Genomic DNA, 17,223 nt, shown 5'->3' with positions numbered 1-17,223 from the left:
GAGACCGGGGAAAGAAACGCCTGTAGCCAGGCAGGCAGACAGGAGCGAGAGGAGCCCGGACTCCGAGAGAGAAACAACGGAACATTGGCTGGGTTTCATCCAGAGGAGGGCGGGAGGTGTTACTGAGAGAGACAGAGAGAGGGAGAGGAGTTACCGAGAGAGAGAGAGTTACCGAGAGAGGGAAGAGAGGAGTTACTGAGGGACAGAGAAAGAGAGAAAGACGTTATTGTGTGAGAGACAGAGAGAGGGAGAGGAGTTACCGAGAGAGAGAGTTACCGAGAGAGGGAAGAGAGGAGTTACTGAGGGACAGAGAAAGAGAGAGAGACGTTAGTGTGTGTGTGTGAGAGAGAGAGGGAGAGGAGTTACCGAGATAGAGTTACCGAGAGAGGAAAGAGAGAGAGGAGTTAATGTGTGTGTGTGTGTGTGTGAGAGAGAGAGAGAGAGAGAGAGAGAGAGAGAGAAGTTACAGAGAGAGAGAGGAACGAGAGAGAGAAGTTACAGAGGGAGGGAGGAGTTACTGAGGGAGAGGGATGAGTTAGTGGAGGATAGGGATTACAAAGGGATAGGGGTTATTAGAGGGAGAGGGGTTACAAAGGGGTCACAGAGAGAGGGAGAGGAATTCCAGAGGGAGAGCAGTTCCAGGGGGAGAGGGAGTGAAACTCGAGTCATTCGTTGAATCTTGGGGAAAAGGGAAGACAAGAGTCTAACAAGGAGGGGACTGACTGCTGCGACCTCTCCAGCAAATTGCAGTCACTCCTTCCCCACGGCCTGGTGGAGGCAGTGCTGCCCAGCACAGAGAGCATCCATTCTGCATTTGCCTATCGCCTATAGGCTGGGGACAATGCCCTCTGGAAAGTGCTATGCCCAAGCTGAGCCAGCGTTGTGCCCACTGGCCGTGCCTCAGATCAGCGCTGTGTGTGCGCTCAGTGTGGTCTTGTTGTGCCAATGGCTGCTGGTCCAGAGAGGAGGGAGCCGGCTGACCCTCAGGCTGGTGAAACCAGGCGCCAATCCAATGCAGGAACATCTCCTCCTGGTCGAGGAGAACTCCACCTGCTGGCAGATCATCCAGGGGGACTGGCAGGAGGTGGAAAGGGCCCTCCTCAACTCCATTACTGTCTCCCTCAAGCACCAAGCCGTCACTGAGGGAGATTATCTGAACATGACCCGAAATTGCAGATCGTTTGTGAGGGGCCGCAAGTATATCACTGTCCCCCTGAGCCCTGAGGAGGAACACTTCCCCTTGGCTTACTCCATGGTCATCCACCAGAGCATTGAGATGTTCGAGAGGCTTCTACGGAGCATTTACGCCCCACAGAATGTCTACTGTATCCACGTGGACCGCAAATCCCCGAGTCAATTTCATGCCGCCGTTCGGGCCATCGCTTCGTGTTTCCACAATGTCTTTGTCGCAGCCAAGCTGGAGTGGGTCAACTATGCTGGCTGGAGCAGAGTTCAGGCGGATCTCAACTGCATGAAGGAGCTGCTGGAGAGCCCTGTCCCCTGGAGGTACTTCATCAATGTGTGTGGCCAAGACTTCCCCCGAAGACCAACCGGGAGATAGTCCGCTGCCTCAGAGCTCTGAACGGCTCCAACGTGATTGAGTCGGATCCTGCACCAGGGTTCAAAAAGGTAACCGCCTTCCTGTCTGCTGGGCCTCTCTTCATCCAAGTGTTTTCCATCCTCCCTCCCTCCATCATCTCTCGCTCTCTCCTCCAGTCCTTCACTCCTGCCTGTACAAAGAGAGACAGGGTTGTTAAAACAGTTCAATTGCATGGAGGGAGGTTCAGAATGTACAAAGGAATATAGAGGAGTTGGAGAGTTGAGCTGCAAACAGAATAGAAGAGCAATTGACGTTTCAGGTCGGAAACTTTCATCAGAACCCGGGGAGAGGAAAGGGCTGCAGAATAAATGGGGGTGTGGGGCTGGGGAAAGGTGGGTGGGATGGCGATTGGTGGATGCAGGGAGAAGGTGGCTGTGATTGGACAGTGGGTGGGGTGGAGCAGATGGGCGAAAGGGAAGATGGTCAGGTGAAAGGGATGGGGTAGAAAGAGAGGGCTGGGCCTGGGATAAGGAGGGACATAAACTGATTACGAGAGTATACAGGAATGTCGGTAGGTTAAGAGTGTAGGAGAAAGTGAGGACTACAGATGCTGGAGATCAGAGTCAAGAGTGTGGCACTGGAAAAGCACAGCGGGTCAGGCAGCATCTGAAGAATCATTGTTTCGAACATAAGCCCTTCATCAGGAATGAGGCTTGTGGACCAGGGGGGCGAGAGATAAGCGGGATGGGTGTGGGGCGGGGGGTGGAAGGTAGCTGGGAATGTGATAGATGAAGGTATGCGGAAGGGATGTGTGTGGGGTGTAGAAGGTCGAGTGGACAGGTGGGAAGGAAGATGGACCAGTCAGGAGGGTGGTGCTGAGTTGGAGGCTGGGGATTGCGATAAGTTGGGGTGGGGAAATGATGAAACTAGTGAAATCGACATTGATCCGCCTGGTTGCAGGGTTCCAAGGTGGAATATCCAGGCATCAGCTGGTAAGGGTTTGGTGATGGAGGAGGCCCAGGACCTGCATTCCCATGGTGGGAGGGGGAGTTAAAGTGTTCAGCCACGGGGTGGTGGGGTTGGTTGGTGTAGGTGTCCCAGAGATGTTCTCTGAAACAATCCGCAAGTAAGAGTTCTGTCTCCCTGCTGTTGAGGACACCACCTTGGGTGCAATGGATGCAGTAGATGACATTGGTGGGAGGTACAAGTATATTTGTCAGATGTGAAAGGATCCTTTGGAGCCTTGGACAGAGGTGAGAGGGGAGGGGTGGGTGCAAGGTTTGCACTTTTCAGAGGCCAGGGAAGGTGCCAGGAGGGGAGGGTGGGTTGGTGGGGGGTGTGGGTCTGACAAGGGAGTTGCAGAGGGAATGGTCTCTGAAATGCAGATGGAGTGCAGAGGGAAATATGTCCCTAATGGTGCGGTCTGTTTGTAAGTGGCAGAAGTGGTGGAGGATAATGCAATGTATCCGGATGTTGGTGGGGTGGAAGGTGAGGACCAAGGGGTTTTGTCCCTGTTGCATTGGGAGGGGTGTGGTTCAAGGGTGAAGGTACAGGAAATGGAGCAGATGCACTGTACGGCATTGTCAACCATGTGGGAGAGGAAATTGTAGTTTTTATGCTAGGACATCATCTGGGATGTTCTGTGGTGGAATTGGTCCTCCTGGGAACAGATGCAGCAGAGGCAGAGAAATTGGGAATAAGGGATAGTGTTTTGACAGGGGCAGGGTGGGAGGAGGTGTATTCCAGGTAGCTGTGGGAGTTGGTGGGTTTGTAGTAGATGTCCGCGATTAGTCGGTTGCCAGAGATGGAGATGGAGAGGTCCAGGAAGGGGAAGGAGGTGTCCGAGATTGTCGGGGTGAATTTGAGGTCAGGTTGGAAGGTGTTGGTAGAATTAGAATTAGTGAACTTTTCAACCACCTCATGCAAATACGAGGTAGTGCCAATCCAGTCATCAATGTAGTGGAGGAAAAGGTGGGGAATGGTGCTGATGGATGAAGAGGCAGGCATAGTTGGGGCCCATGTGGGTGCTTATGGCTACCCCTTAAGAGTTAAGAGTGAACAAAAGAATGTAAGTTCGGTTCAGAGCATGTAAAGGATTGTTCTTAAGTTGATAGTGAAATAGTCTCACAAACTTGATTGAGTTTTTTGAAGAAGTAACAAAGAGGATTGATGAGGGCAGAGTGGTAGATGTGATCTATATGGACTTCAGTAAGGTATTCAACAAGGTTCCTCATGGGAGACTGATTAGCAAGGTTAGATCTCATGGAATACAGGGAGAACTAGCCATTTGGATACAGAACTGGCTCAAAAGGTAGAAGACAGAGGGTGGTGGTGGAGGGTTGTTTTTCAGACTGGAGGCCTGTGACCAGTGGAGTGCCACAAGGATTGGTGCTGGGCCCTCTACTTTTTGTCATTTACATAAATGATTTGGATGCGAGCAAAAGGAGGTACAGTTAATGAGTTGACAGATGACACCAAAATTAAAGGTGTAGTGGACAGCGAAGAGGGTTTCCTCAGATTACAACAAGATCTGGACCAGATGGGCCAATGGGCTGCGAAGTGGCAGATGGAGTTTAATTCAGATAAATGCGAGGTGCTGCATTTTGGGAAAGCAAATCGCAGCAGGATTTATACACTTAATGGTAAGGTCCTCGGGAGTGTTGCTGAACAAAGAGACCTTGGAGTGCAGGTTCATACATCCTTGAAAACGGAGTCGCAGGTAAATAGGATAGTGAAGGCAGTGTTTGGTATACGCTTCTTTATTGATCAGACTATGGAATACAGGAGTTGGGAGGTCATGTTGCGACTGTACAGGACATTGGTTAGGCCACTGTTGTAATATTGCGTGCAATTCTGGTCTCCTTCCTATTGGAAAGATGTTGTGAAACTTGAAAGGATTCCAAAATGATTTACAAGGATGTTGCCAGGGTTGGAGGATTTGAGCTACAGGGAGAGGCTGAACAGGCTGAGGCTGTTTTCCCTGGAGTGTCGGAGGCTGAGGGGTGACTTTATAGTGGTTTACAAAATTATGAGGGGCATGCATAGGATAAATCGACAAAGTCTTTTCCCTGGGGTCAGAGAGTCCAGAACTAGATGGCATAGGTTTCGGGTGAGAGGGAAAAGATATAAAAGAGACCTGAGGAGCAACATTTTCATGGAGAGTATGGTACGCGTATGGAATGAGCTGCCAGAGGATGTGGTGGAGGCTGGTACAATTGCGACATTTAAGAGGCATTTGGATGGGTATATGAATAGGAAGGGTTTGGAGGGATATGGGCCGGGTGCTGGCAGGTGGAACTGGATTGGGTCGGGATATCTGGTCAGACCGAAGGATCTGTTTCCATGCTGTACATCTCTATGACTGTAAGTGGGTACTGCAGATGCTGGAGATTACAGTCAAAATTAGAAGTGTTGGAAGAGCATAGCAGGTCAGGCAGTATTCGAGGAGCAGGAAACCCCGACATCAGGAATAACTTCACAGAGGCCATTATCCAGTCACCAACTCACCCTTTTGTTTACACATGGAGTCCTTGATACAGATCCAGCTTCCTCAGAGCCAGCTCAGAGTGAACAGAACATCTGATCGTCCTGTTTATTTTTTTTTCAGAAGTAGCCTCAGGAGTAGCAGTCGAAGTCGTCCCCAGGTGTAGGTAGGCCCAGGCAGCAGCAGCAGGGGTGCAGGCGAGGCCTAGGCTTCAGTAGCAGGAGCTGGACCAGACTGTAGCAGCAGTGGTGGTAGTAGCTGCCTGTGCAGCTGAGCACACCTTCAAATTAACAGAAATAAGCAGAAAGAAACCCCAGAAAACAAATCATAACAAACTATGAAAAAAAAATTAAAAATAAACTCCTCAGTAGGAAGACACCAACAACAGCACATAAGACACACTGAAGCTGTTTTGAAGTCAGTCTCCTCTCCTCAAGAGGATTGAAGAGTCCTTCATATGCTGATCCAGCTCCCCTAGAGCCAGCTCTCAGTGAGCAGATCTCTTGACATGCCTGTATATTTTTCTTCCACTACCACCCGACAGCCGTCATGCTTATTTTTTCCTAGTACCCATGTCATGTGTGTAGGTGTCAGATGCAGTGAAAAACAAGTGTGTAAATCTTAATTTATGTGGGAAATAGAACCCACTCATTTCAATAATTTCAGTCCAAGACAAGATATGCAGCAGCAGTATCATCTGATATACTCTTGCAAGAGTGGTGTCTACAAGGTAGGCGCACAGTACAAAACCTTGATACAATTACATTTCTCTTTCCCTCCTCCCACTACTCTAAACCCAGTGCCTATTCCTCTTGTTTATCTCTTGCCTTAGCTGGCCTTGTGCGTAACAGTACAGGTTTTGCTTGGCCATTTCACCATATCCCTCTGTGGTCTATTGTTAGCGTATATCCTCCTTCACTGCCATCTGCTTCCTTGCTGGCTAAAGCAACATTTCCTCTCATTCTTCGTCCACACTGAGCCTTATAACCTCTTGATTGTGGTTTTTGTTTTTGCAGAAGCGGGAAACAGATGCTTACAACTGTTTATACAAGCATATCTAGATTAACCTACACTCCCCTTCCTCTTTCATGATTCAGCTTTGTGATTTTCGCAGACAACATTTATAATTGCTCCTCAATTTATATTTCATCACCAGGAAGAAAGGAAACAGACAGTCCTGTTTATTTATATTTTATTAAACAATTCACAGTTTATACAAACAATTACATTTACAGCTGTATACAGAGAAACAGCAATTTTACAAGGGAGGGGAATGACAAAGCCAAGCCCCAAATCCTGACATTCAACCGGTTTTCAGGGAAATGAGGACAAACCTCAAATCCCAATCATTACAAACAGTAACAATGACATTCATACATATGAGACAGTCCACTTGTGTAAGAAACAGCGCATACAATACAGACCCTCAAAAAGCCAGCAAGTCTCCCCCCCACCCCCACCCCATCCCTCCCACCTTCCAGCCGCTCTAAGACAGCCCGCCCCTACGTACCTTCTGGCTCTCGGTCCGCCCTGACACACCTTTCGACCATCTTTAGGACAGCCTGCCCCGTTACCCGCCCGGGGTGGCAGCGCTGAGGACGGCTTCTGGCTCTCTGTCTGCCCCTACTTACCACTGGGCTCTCATCACCCCAATGCACCATCCGGCCAGTGGACTATCCCGACACACCTTTCGGCACCTCTAGGACAACCCGTCCCCTTGCCAGGGACGACAGCGTGCAGGGTAGCCCACAAGTCTTCTGGATCTCAGCCTGCCCCTATGCGCCTTCTGGCTCTTGGCTGCTCTGAGACACCTTCCGACCACCTCTAGGACAGCCCATCCAGATTACCCCTTCTCAGGACGACAGCGCTCAGAATGTCCTACCTACTTACTGGCTCTAGGGGCAACTGGCATCAGGGTGGCCTACCCTCCCTCTGGTTCTCGGGGTGACAGCTTTCAGGACGACCCATGAATGTCCCAGCTCACAGTAAGGCCTGCCAGACTCAGGAACACACAAGACAGTGCAGGTGATAAGCTCAACAAGAAACACGATAGAGTTAATTGTGAACAAACAGAGTCCTTTCTGGTACACAGAGACCAAATATAGAGTCTTCAAAAAATAGAGTTCTCAGGAACAGAGTCCACTCCAGTTTACAACATGTGTTGTCAGAAATAGAGTCCACTGCTAAAAACAGGGTCTACAACCAAGGGCAGAGTCCACTCCCAAAGACAGCAAATGCACACCCCACAGCACACAGGTGTTCAGTCCACAAGGAGTCCTGGCACATCCTTGGAGAGCCAGGCCCACTCATAGGAACACAGTACACTGTAAAGGTGGTTAACTCACAGGGGTTTTGATCCACTCCTGAAGGGAAGGTCTTCTCCCAAACTCCAGGATACAGCAAGTCCTCACCTCCCAGTACACACACAGGTGTTCAATCTCCAGAGGCCCAGTCTCAGGGCTAGGCCTCCCCACAGGAACAGCTCCTCTGGTAAAATGTATGTCTTCCACAAGGGCTCAGTCCAAACACCAAAAACAGTGAGGGCACATACAAAAAACAAAGAAAACTAGTGTCCAAGGGCTAAGCCCTACCACAGTATTAACATTGTCCTTTTCTCAAAAGTGAAGAAAAGAATAATACACAGACTGTAACCAGCCAGTGAAACAACAATCGCCTAATGAGAACTGAGTTACACCTGAAACCCATTATGTACATCAGGAGTTTAACAATCAGTCCTCCCTAAAGGAATGCCAGTTAACAAACTGGCTAAATAATTCAGCCAGTTCAGGAATCAGGTTTCCCCCCCACAAAAAACAAGCAGAAACCAACAGTAACACACTGACTGTGACCCAGCCAGCACAGAGTCAGTCCCCTAAATTGAGAAGACCGCTGAATCTCCTGTTTATATATTTTATTAAACAGTTACAAAATAGTTTACAAAAACAGTTAACATTTACAACTGTATACAAGAGATAGCAATTTTACAAGGGAGAGGAGCATTCCCTGTTTTTTTTTTATTTTATTAAACAAGTACAAAAAAGAGGTTACAGCACAACAGTTAACATTTACAGCTGTATACAAAAGCAATTTACAAGGGAGAGGAGCAGCAAAGCTAGGCCTCAAGCCCTACTGTTCAACCAGTTTACAGGGAATTGAAGGACAAACCACAAATCCCAGTTTCAAATATGAAAAGACAGCAACAATGACATTTATGCTTAAGACAATCCTGTTACATTAAAAAGTGCAGACAATACAGACCCAGCAAGCCCCCGTCCCTCCCACCTTCCGACCACTCTAAGGCAGCCCGCCCCTACGTGCCTTCCGGCTCTCGGTCCGCCCTGACACACCTTTTGACCACCTCGAGGACTGTCCGCACCAGTACCCACCTGGGGTGACAGCGCTGAGGACGGCTGCACACCTTCTAGCTCTCGGTCTGCCCCTACGTACCATTGGGCTCTCACCCACCCCGATGCACCATCTGGCCAGTGGCCTATCCTGGCACACCTTTCGGCCACCTCTAGGACAGCCTTTCCCCTTCCCTGGGACAACAGCGTGCAGGAAAGCCCACAAGCCTTCTGGATCTCAGCCCGCCCCTACGCGCTTTCTGGCTCTCGGCTGCTCTGACACAGCTTTCGACCACCTCTAGGACAGCCCGTCCCGATTACCCCTTTTCAGGATGACAGTGCTCAGAACGGTCTACCCACCATCTAGCTCTCGGGGAGACTGTCATCAGGGTGGCCTACCCACCATCCGGCTTTCGGGACAGCCTACCAACCTTCAGGTTCACAGGATGGCCTACCCACTCGCCGGCTCTCAGGGTGACAGCTTTCAGGACGACCCATGAGCCTCCCAGCTCACAGTAAGACCTGCCAGACCCAGGGACATGCAAGACAGTGCAGGTGATAAGCCCAACAAACGATATGACAGTTAATTACCAACAAACAGAGTCCTTTCGAGTCCAGAGTCCATTAATACAGACATTTTTCTTCAAAATGTAGAGCCCATTTACAGGCCTGAGGGGTGGAGAGAGTGCCATACAAGGCCTTGATGAGAACACATCAGAATCAGTCTGTACATTTTTCTCTCATTTAAAACATAAAATAATTACATTGACAGCAAGCTTCACCTGCCTTTTTCCTGGGATGAAGGGTTTATCTTATGAAGGAAGGTTGAACAAATTGGCTTTTACACATTTAAGTTTGGAAATCTGAGAGATCTTTCTGAAATGTATAAGTTTCTCTGAGGGGACATGATAAGGTGGTTGATGGGACATTGCTTTCTCTTGTAGGTTTGACAAGATGTTCTGTAGAATAAGATATCGTCAGAGTCCTACAGCACCGAAACATACCCTTTCGTCCAACTCATCCATGCCAACCAGGTATCCTAATTGGAACTAGTCTCATTATCCTGTATTTGTTCCATATCCCTCTAAACTTGTCCTATTTATGTCATCTGTTAAATCTTGTAATTGTACCCACTATAACAATTCTTTTTGGCAACTTGTTCCGTATTTGCACCACCCTCAGGTCTCACCTTAAACCTATGCCCTCTGGGTTTGGACTCCCCCATCCTGGGGCTATTCACTTTTATTGATTTCCCCCATAATTTTATAAACCTCTATATGGTCACCCTTTACCCTCCAATACTCCAGTGAGAAAAGTCCTACCTATCTAGCCTCTCCTTATAACTAAAACCTTGCAGTCCTGGCACCATCTTTGTAAATCTATTCTGCATCCTTTGCAGTTTAACAACACCCTTCCAACAGCAGGGCGATCACTCCAAAAGTGATCTCACCAATGCCTTGCAGAATTATTTTCCCCTGAGAGGGTTGTTGCACTGTGTAAATCTCTTCTGTACGAAGTTGTGAAGGCTGAGTTGATGAAGTTATGAAAGGGTGAGCAAGGTGACCTTTTTTAAAAAAAAAGATAAGGACCCCGGGACAACCGATAGAAATATGGAATTGAAATTGCAACCAGAAGAGCAGTGATCTTCTTGAATGGTGGAGCAGACTGGAAGGGACGAATGGCTGACTTTTGCTATGATATTGGTGGAGACAGGTTATGCCTTAGTTCAAGTAAAGATTAGGGAGTTTTCTGACCTCTCAGCTAAGGAAAGGGCTTTGGTGTCCCTCCTGATAACATGAACCTTGAAGTTAATCTCCCTCTGCACCAGTCACAGAATTAAAGAATTCTTGCGGAAGGATGTCCTTCAGCCCATCGTGTCTGTAATTATTCCACATCTAGTACCAATTTCCTGCATTTCCACGCTCAACTCTGGCAACATCCTTGTAAATCTTTTCTGAACCTTTTCAAGTTTCACAACATCCTTCCTATGGCAGTAAGACCAGAATTGCATGCTGTATTCCAGAAATTGCCAAACCAATGTCCTGTTCAGCCACAGCATGACCTCCCAACCCCTGCACACAATGCACTGACCAATAATGGCAAACGTAGCAAACGACTTCTTCACTACCCTGTCTATCTGCGATTCCATTTTCAAGAAACTATGAATCTGCACTCCAAGATCTCTTGTTTCATCATCACTCCCCAGACTTTACCATGAAGTGTATTATTCCTGCTCTGATTTGCCAAACCAAAATGGAGCACCTCACATTTATCGACATTAAACTCCATCTGGCACTCCTCGGCCTATTAGCCCATCTGATCAAGATCCCGTTGTACTCTGAGGTTGACTTGAAATATTACTCTGGATGTAGGTTTGCTCGTTGAGCTGGAAGGTTCATTTTCAGATGTTTTGTCACCATACTAGGCAACATCTTCAGTGAACCTTCCAGCTCAGCGAGCAAACCTACATCTAGAACCTCAACCTGAGCTACAAACCTTCTCAAACCTTGCTGATATATTACTGTCATATATATCGAGTTACAGTAAAAAATGTTGTCTTATGTGCTTTACAGACAGATATTGATAGGTTAAGTTGGCAAAAATGTTGGCAAATGGATTGCAATGTGGGAAAATGTGAAGTTGTTCATTTGGAAGGGAAATCAAAAGAAGAGAATATTATTTAAATGGAGAAAGCTTCAGAAAGCTGCAACACAAAGGGACTTGGGGGAACTAGTGAATGAAACATGGAAAGCTTGCACACGGGGGCAGCAGGTAATTGGGAAGACTAATGGAATATTCGATGAAAACAGAAATTTCTGGAGAGACTCAGCAGGTCGGGTAGCATTCGTGGAGAGAAAACAGAGTCAATGTTTTGAGTCTGGTGACCTTTCTTCAGAACTGAAGTGGAATGTTTGCCCTTATTTGAAGGGGGGTTGGAGTATAAAAGTCAGGAAGTCTTACTGCAACTGTGCAAGGTGCTTGTGAGAGCACATCCGGAGTACTGTGAGCACTTCTGGTCACCTTATTTAAGAAAACATGTTGTTTCATTGGAGGAAGTTAAGAGAATATTCACTAGAATGGCCCCCATTATGGAGGGATTGTCTTAAAAACAAAAGGCTAATCAGGATTCTACTCACTGGAGTTTAGAAGAATGAGAGGTAACCTCATTGAAATTGACAGGATTAAGGGGCTTGACTGGGTAAATGCTGAAAGGATGATTCTCCTCATGGGAGAGTCCAGGACCAGGGGGTTATTGTCTCAGAATAAAGGGGCACCAGTTTAAGATTGAGATGAGGTGGAATTTCCTCTCTCAGAAGGTTGTGAATCTTTGGAATTCCTTGCCACAGAGAGCTGTCCTTGTATATATTTAAGGCTCAGATGGATAGATTCTTGCTCAGTTGGGGAATTAAGCGTTACGGGATAGGACAAGAACATGGACTTGAGGAATGTTGAATCAGCCATGATCCTAGTGAAGCTGGCTTGAGGGACCAAATGGCCGACTCCTGTCCCGACTTGTTAATGGTCTTACATTTACTGATGAAACTGTTCAAAGACGTTATCGCACAATTCTGGAGCAGAAGCGACTTGAACCTGGGTCTCCGAGGCTCACACCACATGGATCCTAGTTTACTTTATATCATGCACTTGACATTGATGCTGGTAGTTATGGCTGCAATTCGCAGCATTAGATCAAATTAATGAAGCGAAGCCAGTGCAGGTTTTCAAAAGATAAGTCTCCAACCTCGCATCATGCATTGATGAAGTAGCTGAGAATTTGAATGCAGAGAATGTTGTCTGAACTGGATTCAATGAAGTGTTTCACTAGGCACTAGATAAAAATGGCTGGACAACAAAATTGACAACACAAGCCCTGATTCATGGATCTTGTTTTGGACGAGAGGTTGGTAGGTGGGAATGATCCACACAGCTGGGACAGATTAAACATCAAGACCCGGAGCAGGAGAAGATGATTTGGCCCTACATGAGGCCCACCATGCTATATGATCCTGGCTAATCCTTTATCTCAATGCCATACTAACACTTTCTCCCATGCCTTTGATGCTTTTGAAACGTAAATATTTATTAATCGCATTCTTGGATATATTCAATGACTCAAATTCCACAGCTTTCTGTGGTACAGAATTCCATTACTTCACTATCCTATAAGTTAAGAAATGTTTCTGCATCTCAGCCCTAAATAGACGACTGCTTTTATTCAATATGTCAGTGATATCAATCTTGGAGTATGTGGCAAAATGCCAATATTCGGGGCAATGATAAACCTGGAGGATTGGCAAATGGTGAGGATGATGTGAATTGTCCAGAGTCACCACAATGAACAGACAGCATCCAGTCAGAGGGGAATACAGAAGAGTGTAAGGTGATATGTTTTGGGAGAAGGATGTGGAGAGGTAATAGATATGTCATGGCACAATCGTAAAGAGTGCGCAGGATTAGAGGGATCTGGCAATAAACATTCATCAACATTAGAAGATGAAGGAGGCCGTAAGTGGGTAGAAAAGCAGAAGGCTTAATAAATAGAGGCATTGATGCCAATAAATGGTTGAGTTATGCTGCATGTCAAATTGGTTTAGCCCCATTTGGATTGTTGTGGTCATTTCCGGTGACTATAAAACGATGTGAGGGCCCTCAGGACAGGGAGAAGAGGTGACTTCGCGGAATGGTGCCAGGGTTTAAGTTGGATGGCTCAGTTGGAAAGGTCAACGATGCTCCCATTGGAACAAAGGAGATTGGGGTGAGGTTTATTCAATGGGTGAGCACTCGGTAATGAAGACAAGGAAATATACTTCACTGTTCACCGATTGTACAACTGCAATGGAATGCAGATGTAAGATTTTGGGTTAGAGGCATGGTGGGGAGATCTGAGGAATTGAAACGCAAATGAAGCCTGAACTACATTTGTATGAGATGATGGCAAGTTCCGATGTAAGTTGGATTAAAAAAAAGAGATCTGTTCCCATACATACAAGGAACAAGCGGAGGCCATTGGCCCTTTTGATCCTGTTCCACAATCTACATTCCTGCATACCATCGATAATCTATCCTCCCCTTGGTAACCAAGGATCCATATCTCCCATGCATGATGCCACAAGGACCTAGGATAAAAGATATCTTTTGACACAATGTAAATAAAGTGTCTTGTGTCTTGCGGAAGGAGTGGCACGGTGGCTCAGTGGTTAGCACTGTTGCCTCACAGCGCCAAAGACCTGGGTTCAATTCCAGACTTGGGCGACTGTGTGTGGAGTTTGCACATTCTCCCCACGTCTGCGTGGGTTTCCTCCGGGTACTCTGGTTTCCTGCCACAGTCCAAAGATGTGCAGGTTAGGTGAATTTGTCGTGCTAAATTGCTCATAGTGTTAGGTGCATTAGTCAGGGGTAAATATCGGGTAAGGTAATGGGTGTGGATGGGTTGCTCTTCAGAGGATTGGTGTGGACCTGTTGGGCCAAATGGCCTGTTTCTATACTGTAGAGAATCTAATGTGTGGTGTCCTTCACTCTGAGGGAGGAGCTTTGGATTCAAGTCCTCCTCCAGGAGCTGATGGCCATAGGAAGGTGTCTTCATTGCTATTGTGAGACACTCAAGAGTATGGGCCAAGTGCTGCAAAATGGGATGAGAATAGCTCGGAGCTTGTCTTTTTGACCAGTGCAGACACGATGGGCTGAAGGTCAACTTATTATTTTGGTGCTCTAAACCTCAATAACCAGAGAGCACGGAGTCATAACATCATACAGTATGGAACAGACCATTCAGTTCAACCAGTCTGCGATGACCAGTCATCCTGATCTGACTGAGTCCCATTTGCCAGCCTTTGGCACATATCTCTCTAACCTATTCCTAGTCATGTACACATCTAGATGCCTTTTAAATATTGTCATTGTACCAGCCGCCTCCACCACCTCATTCCAAGCACACATCACCCATTGCATGAAAAAGTAACCCCTCAGGTCTTTCCCCTCTCACCTTATACCTATGCTTCTAGTTTTGGACTCTCCCACCCTCGGGAAAAGACGTTTGGCTATACAGCCAACGTGGAAGGAATCAAAATAGGGCAAGAACAGAAAAGGAGGTCAGCTAAACAATTCTGATCAGCAATAGAAAAGTGCAGCCAAGCACGTACGTAAGCTAGCTAGCTTACTGAAACTGGCTCCAGTTAAGTGAGAAGACAGGAAGACCGAAACAACACACAACAGGTGTTGTAGAAGTTTAAGGTCAATGATCTAATGCTAAACGTCACGTACCTAGATCAGGATCAGATTGATCAATTGTGTTGCTAAGGCTTGGAATCAAAATGTAATTCGTGAAAGGGGAACGCCGATTTGTGTGTAAAAGTGTGATTGCAACTGCCTGTTTCAGACTCTCCAGGCAAGGGTGGGCTTTGACCCGGCTGGTTGAGTCATCTTGCATGTATGTGATAAAGGAAGTTGTGTGAAGTGTACTATCATCCGGCTGATCATTTCAACATCTATCCATGCTCCTCCAGATTTTATGAACTTCTGTAAGGGTACCCCTCAGCATCCGACACTCCAGGGAAAATAGCCGTAGCCTATTTAACCTCTTACTGTAGCTCAAACCCTCCAATCTCGGCAACATCCTGGTAAATCGTTTCTGCACCCTCTCAAGTTTAACAAAATTCTTTCTTTCGAAGGGCGACCAGAATTGTATGCAGTACTTTAAAAGTGGCCTCACCAATGTCCTCTACAGACAATAGATCACACTTGGTAATGGCAAAGGCATATCAGCGATAGTCAAAGATACTCCTACTTATAGACAATAGGTGCAGGAGTAGGCCATTCGGCCCTTCGAGCCAGCACCACCATTCACTATGAACATGGTTAATCATCCGCAATCAGTATCCTGTTCCTGCCTTATCCCCATAACCCTTGATTCCACTATCTTTCAGAGCTCTATCCATCTCTGTTACAGCTGCAACATTACATCCCAACTCCTATACTCAATGCACTGATCAATGAAGGTAAAGGTATCAAACACCTACTTCACCACCCTGTCTATCTGCAATGCAACTTTCAAAGAACTATATCCCTACACACCATATCCTTCTCTCTAAGGTAAAAGCTCTGTGTTCAAGTCCCATTCCAGGAGTTGATGACCACAGGAAAGTGTCTCCATTGCACTGGTGAGGCATGAAAGGTGATATTTCCCAGTGCTGGAAAATGAGACTGGAGTAGCAAGGAGCCTGTTTTGCCAGCGCAGTCACGATGGGCTGAAGGATTTATTTTTCTGGTGCTCTCAACCTTTATGACCAGAGGGCACAGTTTGAAGTATATTTTTGGAGCCAGATCCACTGGGAGAGCTTGAGGATAAGTTTTATGTTTGCTCAGCGAATGAACATTGGGAGATGGTTTGAGAGGCAGGAATATGGGGAAATTAGCAGGTGACTGGCACTAGGCAATGGGAGTGAGAAAGGCCTGAGGGGCTGAATGGCCTTGTTCTCCACTGTAAGGTGAGTAACTGAGAGAAGGAGTGTGCATGGATCTTGCTGGAGTTGGGGGCAAGGAGAGTGCAGAGGAGTTGGGGAGGGAAAAAGCCATAGGCGAAGTTGAAAAGCTATCATTTCTACTTTCTCGTCTCTCTCACTCTCTTGTGCTTGCCTTTTAGAAAAGTTGGCAATACCACCATGATACCCTCGATGAAGTCGTCTTGACGGCGCAACTGAAAAGACCGGCCGAACATCAGCACCTCCATCTTCGTGGGCAGCGCCTACTTCATGGACTCCAGAGAGTTTGTCAGCCATGTGTTTGACAGTGCCAAGATCCAGGCCTTCCTCAAGTGGTCGGAGGATACCTACAGCCCAGACCAGCATGTGTGGGCTACCCTGCACAGAATGCCCAATGTACCCGGCTCCATCCCGTACACCCAAGGAGCCACCAGGACACTTGGCCAGGCAGTAAAGTGGTCCTTTGAGGCTGGTGACGTTGCGAGGGGTGCCCTATACCCTCCCTGCACAGGAAGGTATCGCCACTTGGTTTGTGTGTATGGGGCAGGAGATCTACAGTGGGTGGTCCGTCAGAGATGTTTCTTTGCAAATAAGTTTGATCCCAACATGGACAACACGGCAGTACAGTGCATGGAGGAATATCTCCGAAACAGGACACTTGGTAAAACTGGGGCTGTGTTGGAGGTTGGGACAGAGTAAACCTCGGTGATGGTGGTAGGGGTGGTGGGTGAGACATCGGAAACACAGAGACTGGGCACTGTGAAACTGGGCACTGTGAGACTGTATACTATAACACTGGCTGCTGTGGAGGCCAGGCATTGTGAAACTGCATGCTGTAACATGGCCACTGTAGCACTAGGCAGTGTGAGGCTGGGCACTATAGTGTTGGGCACTGTGGAGATTGGATACCTTAATACTATCCACTGTAACACTGGGCACTGTGAGACTTAGCACTGTAACATTAGTTACTGTGAGAGTCAAAATGTGTGGTGCTGGAAAAGCACAGCAGGTCAGGCAGCACCCAAGGAGCAGGAGAGAACCGATGTTTCAGGTATAAGCCCTTCATCAGGAATGTGGGGGAGTAAGGGGGTTGAGAGATAAATAGAGTGAGGGTGGGGCTTTTGGGGAACGTAGCTGGGAAGGTGCATAGTAAATCCAGTTGGGGGTGTGATTGTGATTGGTCGGTGGGGAAGGTCGAACATATAGTTAGGAAGGAAGATGGACAGGTCAAGAGGGGAGAGCCGACTTGGAGGGTTGGATCTAGGATGAGTTGGGGGGAGAGGAGAGATTTGGAAACTAGTGACGTCAATGTTGATGCCATGTGGTTGAGTGTCCCAAGGCAGAAGATGAGGTGTTCTTCCTCCAGTCGTCGGATAG

General features: G+C 47.3%; 1 pseudogene; it reads left to right on the top strand.

The window, feature by feature from the left end:
• Nucleotides 1–841: 841 nt before the first annotated feature.
• On the top strand, nucleotides 842–16,891 carry LOC148142296 (beta-1,3-galactosyl-O-glycosyl-glycoprotein beta-1,6-N-acetylglucosaminyltransferase 3-like; annotated as a pseudogene).
• The last annotated feature ends 332 nt before the right edge of the window (nucleotides 16,892–17,223 follow it).

This window comes from Chiloscyllium plagiosum, unplaced genomic scaffold (assembly GCF_037043375.1).
Source record: "Chiloscyllium plagiosum isolate Xiang-an unplaced genomic scaffold, Cpla_swu_hap1 HiC_scaffold_29, whole genome shotgun sequence".
Taxonomy (NCBI): domain Eukaryota; kingdom Metazoa; phylum Chordata; class Chondrichthyes; order Orectolobiformes; family Hemiscylliidae; genus Chiloscyllium; species Chiloscyllium plagiosum.
The sequence above is the reverse complement of the archived record's forward strand: the minus strand, read 5'-3'. Positions and strand labels throughout refer to the sequence as shown.